Raw genomic sequence first — 7,313 nt, forward strand, 5'->3', positions numbered from 1 at the left:
AATGTTTTTTTAATGTATTTTTGAAGATGAGGGTTTTTTTCTACTACTTTTAGAGGAAAAAAAAGACTCCAGTCTGACATGACAACAGAAAATTTTGGTCTGACTTCTACAAATGGAGATCTCAAAAGAGATAAGTTCAATGAAAGGCAATATTCCACTTGATGCAATTTCAGTTTCCAACACCAATTGAACAACAAATATTTTACCAAAAACTTTAGGACCAACAAATGTGAATATTGGACCCCAAATGATTAAAGCACACCACAAAGACTAGCCAGTTCTGAGACTGTTCAGATCAGGAATCTGTATAGCCCTGTACCAATCATGGTCTTTCAGACACATGTGGCAGAAGCCAAGGCTGGTTCCAAGGGATTGAAAATGTGTTAGAGATTTTATAGACACCATGTTATTTTTCAAAAAGGAAAATAAATAAAAAAGGAAATAAAATGAAAAGAACCTGAGACATTTTTCAATGAAAGTATGTAAAAATGTTCAATGCAAAAGAAAACCTTCATACAATGTAGTTGCCGATATGCTTGTATCAGAGTATACCAACTCAAAGAATCATTTGGCAACAAATTCAGCTTAAAATCAGAAAACTATTAGACAAAGAGTTTATGATGCCCTCAATGTGCTAATGGCAATGAATGCAATTTCACAGTAAATGAAATGAATTGGGCTTGCTACAATTTCACCTCAAGAGTGTCAAAAACCAGAGACAGAGATGCAAACCCAAACAGAGCACATAAAGCAGAAGAGGGCTAAGCTGCAGGAGATAGCATTTTTAAATGTGTTATAAAGGAATCAGTAGAGTGAACAGCAGAACCAGGGCCCACCAGCTCTGAATGGCACAATACTTTTATAATCATCAACACAAGCAAAAGAATTGTCAAAGACTGAAGTATCTCACATGACAAGTTCAATTTTCCTTTTAATTTTGAAAGCACTTTCAAGATCCATAATGATATAGAGGTGTTGAAGTGAATGGGTATATCTTCTGGCCTGGAAACAAGTAAATGTTCACTCAAAGACCTGAGAGTTGCTATGTCATTGGTGCCAAAGGCTTTAGAAGGTTATATTACTGATATGTCTACAGGACTGTCATGGTGGAATCAGTGGTTAATTCTGAATTCAACCCCATTATTTCCAAATTTAGATATGACCAGTGGTGCCACTTTATCACAATCAAGTGTGAACAAAGGGTTTTGCTTGGATGCTGTAGTAGTCTTAACAACTAGGCAAGATATTATTATTTACTCTTCTCTACAAAATAGTTTCTGTTTTTAGTCTATTGTTTTACTTTAGGAAAAAAAAAAGACCTGGGATAATAGTGATCGGCAAATCTTTGGGAGCGAATATCCCTTTATCTTGACTTATTTGATTTTGTGATATCTCTTAGACTTTACCCTCCCCTGCCCAGAATGTGTTCTGTTTTGCTTTGCTTTTAAAGGATACCTCATGCAAACTGTCTTTTAACTCAAGAGGGCACTTATAGGGAAGAAATGAATGAGATGAACTTCATGATAATTTTTGTAGGCTTCAGAGAGAATACCTTAACAAAGTGTTACTCTGAGACACAGGATTTAATATTAAAGATATTAAGTGCCTGAATGTGTGTGTGTTCATATGTGCATGTCCATGTGTATGTAAATGTTACAAGAATGAATTCATTGACAATTTTTATCCTGAGGTTGTTACAACTTCCCTTGAGGTAACTGGAGACACCTCATAGCAGTGGTTAGTGATCATGCATAGAACATAATAAAATGACACATGTTTATTTCAGGGCAACATGATTTCTACTCCTGTAGTTTGATAAAAGTTGTCAAAACAATAACTTTAATCAAGCAACTTTGATAGGTAAAATTCACTCTTTTTAGAGGAGGTATGAACACAAATTTTTAATGTTTCAATGACTGATCCAGCCTGGTTATTTTCTAAAAGAATATTTTTTTCCTAATACAAATATTATGGGTTTTCTGTTGATAAGGAAAAAAAAAAAACATCATTTATAAAAAAGCTGTTTTAAATATTTTATGGTATTTTTAAATTTATGCAAAGCTCAGTGGCACATTATTCATTTCTGTGTGACATGTTCAATACTTCTCATAATGGATTATATTTGAGCATGTGCAGAATTTAATTTTATGTCTCAGTAATATGCTACATCACCAAGCTTCTAAATGTACAGAGGGGTTGTAATCTACAACAACAGAGAAAGTTTCCACATTGTGGTTATCACAAAGTCATGTAAGAATCACCAAACTTTCACTAACATTTGGACTAATACTGGTAACTGTGCAATGTAAAAAGAGCTGATCATAAAAATAGGTAATTATACATTAATAATTATCATTAAATATTCTCTAGGACATGGATTATCAACACTATTGTTTTTACTTTTATTATTATTATAATCATCATTACTTTCATTGTTATGTTTTTAAAAAGCACTATTTTTGGAGTGGCTAGGTGGCATAGTGAATAGAGCCCTGGCCCTGGAGTCAGGAGAACCTGAGTTCAAATCCAACCTCAGACACTTAACATTTACTAGCCATATGACCTTGGGTAAGTCACTTAACCCCAATTGCCCAGCCTTCCCCCCTCCAAAAAGCAAAAAAATAAAAATAAAAGAAAATAAAAAGCATTATTCTTTGCTCCAAGATTGATAAACCATTGTATTTTGAACGATCATATTGATCATTTGTAAGTCACTCATCTATCCTTTTTGTCGGTAAATTTCTTTTTCTTTCTTCCTTTCTTTTTTTTACTATTGGAGTTAGGAATGATGTACATGTATTAAGATTTGCTCCAAATGATAAAAGCCTTTGATGTTTACAAATCATCCATACTGAGATCACAATTCCATGTTGAAAAATAAACAAAAATAACAGCAAATATCAGTTACAGCTAGATCATTACTTCATTGATGTTACAGTAAGTTTGTTTATTTGTTATTCTTATTTTACTAATCAGACATACATCAATTAAAACAAAAAGTTAAAATTAGCTGAAAGGATCACTCCTTGAAGATCCATTGATGAAAATGTGATCCTTTAGTGCCTCATTTCATTTCACATTAATATAATCACTTTAGTAACCTGATGTTTACTGACTTAGTCTTATAAAACAGTTATAACTTAAGAAGTTAACATAATTGCTAATGACCAACAAATTAATAGTAATGAGTTACTCAATATTTTGTTTTTACCTTCCTATTCATGAGACTACAGTTCTTAATTTATCAGCTAATTATAATTATATTTAATGTTGTTTACAAGTCATGTATTTAAGAAAATTTAATTACAGAAAAAGAAAAAAATCTTTAATTTTACTTAAGACTTTGCATTATTGATCTTTTTGCATATACTTGTCTCAAATATTTATTAGGTTATGGACAAGATCCTGGGTTCTGGAAGACTGTCAATAGCACACTATTTCTTCAAGATGTTAGGTCATACAAGTTGGAAATCATTGAAGACATGTATTTTTGAGATTCCCCCAACAGTCCATATGGCCAAAGGAGATTAGTGTTTTGTATATATCATGGGCCCTTTTGTTATTATGGTGCTGTCCATAGAATCTTTCTTGGTATAATATTTGAAAATTGAGAAAAATGCTTATTTATAAATAAATTCAATTATGTTTAAATGTAGTTTACACACAGACACAGACAGACACACACACACACATATTTTAATCGCAGATCACTGTATAAGAACTCCTAGTTTATACTTGACACCATGAATTTACAAAAAAAGGTAATGGAGGCTCAGGGTGGTCACATGTATATTTTGTACCCAGGCCCTTTTACTACAGAAGCTATGCTCTTTAATGCCTTTTATTATGTTTACCAATGCATTGGGGAGCAGACAAGTTTACAGAGGATTCTTGGTAGAGGTTTTCATACTTGATATTTATTGAATAGTCTGGAGTCACAAGAGAATGAAATCATCTGTAAAGGTGCACAGAGTTTGCAATTATCAGAGGAGCCCCTCAAGAATTAAATACAATTCATTTTAGCAAGTAAAGTTTATATGTATATCAGGGTATATTGCTGTGTCATGTACTATTCATATATATATATATATATTAGTCAACAAGCATTTATTAAGCATTTACTAAATATAATAAATGCATGAATAATGTATATATATAATTATATGAATATGTATTTATATATGCACAAATAACTAAATAAAGGAAGTTATATACAGAGTAGATGAAAATTTCAAAGGGAAAGGGATAACAGCTGCAGGGGCAGGGGTGAACAGGTACAGAATCCTGTAATAGGTAGAATTTTGCTGAGTCTTGGAGGAAACCAGGGAAATAAACAAATGGATGTTAGGGGGCAAAGCATTTCAGGTATGGGGGGTAGTAAATGAAAAATCCTGGAGTCAGAGATGGAATGCTTTTTGTAAGCACCAGCAAGTAAATTAATTGTATGCATCTTGGAGTATGAAGAAGGGAGTAATGTATGATCAAAAAGAAGAAAGAAGCTAGGTCATATGAAATTTAAATGTGAGAAAACTTTCATCCTGAAGATAATAAAGAGTAAATAATGTGTATTTGTAGCAGCAAACACCCCAGCATCCCCAGGGTGGCTGCCAATAGAGGTACTTAGTTCTGCTTTTCTAAAGGAAAGCAACTGAAAGTGGATTAACAACCTTACTTTAATCAATCAAACATATATCGTTTACCTAGTTCAAGAATAAAAGCTCAGCACCCCGAACTTCAGAGTATACAGACAGAAGTTACAAGACAGAGAAATAGACCAAGCAGACAGGTTTCCAAACTGGCCAACCATTACATTCATACCAAATCACACTTACCAGAGAGGGAAGCATTAATATCTGGATTTTTCAAAGCCAGGGGGCTCTCAATGGCTGCCCAGAGTCTTATCTGGTCAAATCACATGACAGTTCTCAAAGTGAACACCAAAGCGAAGCCTCCAATAAGGGCTTATATAGCTTTCTCCTGACTCAGAGAATGTAACAATCCTCTTGACCCACTGCCCAATCACCAAACACCAAGTTGTGGGCCTTCCTGAAAAACAAGCCTCCCACTACAGGCTCCAAGTGCACTTAACCTAGGGGCAGGGAAGATCTTAAAAATTTACATTCCTATAACAGTATTGAGTAGGGAGGAGGGGGAACTTAGTTTAGCTTTAATAAAATCACTTTGGCAGCCAAGTGAATGAAGTACTAGAGTTTATAGGGACTTGAAGAAAACTGATTGGAAACCTATTTTAATAACTCAGCTGAGAAATGATGTGGGCCTGAAGTAGGTTTTTAGCTGTGACAATAAAGAGAAGGGTGTTTATATAAGAAATGTTGTTACAAATAAATATGGCAATAAATTGGGTGTATAATATGGATGAAATTTAAGTGCAGAGGCTGACACTGAGGTTGTGAACCTGGGTGACTGGGAAGATAGTAGAGGCCTTGAAAGCAACACATACCTTTGAAAGAATGGAGGTTTTGAAAGGAAAGATAAAGAGTTCTGTTGTAGATACATTGAATTTAAGATGCCAACAGGACATCCACTTTGAGAAGTCTATCAGGACATGCTAAACAGAAATTTAATAGATAGACTAGGATGAATATGTATATTGGGTAATAAATGTCATAGAGATGCTGTTGAATTCATAGAAGCCACAAAATTATCAAGCAGAATAGTATGTAGGGAAAAGATAATAGGTTTCAGAATAGGGCCTTGCATTCATGGACATGATATGGATGAATATTAAACAAAAGTAAATCCTTAATATCTTGTGTCAAATGAATTTTTGTATTTATTTCAGGGTAGCATTTACAATAATAATTTCATCCATCTTAAAATATGCTCAAAAGTTTTCCTATCCTATATAACACATGGAGATCCTCCTTTCAAAGGTCAGAATGAGATACATTAAAGTGATCTATCCTGTGATTAATTCAAAAAGTGAAGAGAGGATATCAGCTTTTTTTTTTCCTGTAGGGAAAAGGAAAATAAAAGATGGGAGGGACCAGCAAGAAAGGAGTGAGCCAAAAGTTAGCAGAAGGGTAGTTGATAAATTGTTTGAAGCATTGGGGACATGTGCTCATCTCTAACCCAATTTCACAGTTTCAATGTGTCTGGATGATTTATTTTTTTGAGCGATAACCATACAAGGCTTTGTGACTGTGTGTTTTTGTTCTGCAGTCACAATGGATTTGTGATTTGATTGTTTCAATTTGAATGTTGGCCTATATTCAAGACAGTGTATAAATAAGATAGGTATTGTCCAACAGTACCTCAAGGAAAAACAGAAAATAAATTTGAATGTATTTTCCCTATATTTCAAATCTATCCACTTTTTGAAAAACTATATTCAAGAAATATGGTGTTCTCACACTAGAAGGGGATATGTGTACAAATTACTGAACATGCTTCCAAATGATTATTGAGTAAATTTATCTTACAAAGAACTTTATTTTTCAAATTGCTACTGATTTCATGAGAATTGTCAGAATATCACAAATGTTGTAGAAGGATAGACTAGCAACACTCATGAAACCATGATTAATAGGATCAAAATTTCTGAGCATGGTGGGGGGGAAATGAGGAGGAGCAAAGATGGTGGAGTAAAAGCAGGAACTTGCTTCAGCTCCTGCTCCAGTCATCTCCAACACCGGTAAAAAAAAAATGACTAAACAAATTTTAGAGCTACAGAGCACACAAAGTGACAGAGAGAAACAAATCTCCTGTTGAAGGCAACCTGACAGGCTGACACGAAGGGTCTATCACACCAAGCTGGAAGCTGAGATGTGGAGCCTACACTTAATACCAAGGATCACCTAACCAGCAAAGCTTAGTATAGAGCTTCAGGGGAAATTATGGTCATTTAGTGAAATAGAGTATTTTCAAGCATTCATTCTTGATGAAAAATAAAACAAAGTTGAACAGAAAATTTGACTTACAAATACAAGAATTGAGAGAAGCATGAGAAGGTAAACAGGAAAAGGAAATCCTAGGAACATATTTAAGTTGAACTATTTACTTTTCTACATGGAAAAACTATAGTTGTAATTCATGAGACTTTTCTAAGTACGAGGATAGTTGAAGGGAATATATGTGTGTATGTGTATATATATATATATATATGTACATATATGTGTGTGTGTGCATGTGTGTGTATACATACACACAGATATATGTGTGTGTATAGGAGGATATACGTGGATATAAAATTTATGTGAGTTTGTGTATACGTGTGTACATGTATATTCAGACAGAGGGCACACGATCAGTTGAATATGAAGGGATGATATCTAAAAAATGAAATTAATACA

The 7,313-nt window shown here is 33.8% G+C and overlaps 1 pseudogene; it reads left to right on the forward strand.

Annotated features, from left to right (window-relative positions):
• Nucleotides 1-472: 472 nt before the first annotated feature.
• Nucleotides 473-1,287, forward strand: LOC138158323 (transcription factor Dp-2 pseudogene; annotated as a pseudogene).
• The last annotated feature ends 6,026 nt before the right edge of the window (nt 1,288-7,313 follow it).

The sequence above is a fragment of the Petaurus breviceps genome, unplaced genomic scaffold (genome assembly GCF_028583685.1).
Source record: "Petaurus breviceps papuanus isolate PSGF00001 unplaced genomic scaffold, PetGlider_PUasm1.0 174, whole genome shotgun sequence".
Taxonomy (NCBI): domain Eukaryota; kingdom Metazoa; phylum Chordata; class Mammalia; order Diprotodontia; family Petauridae; genus Petaurus; species Petaurus breviceps.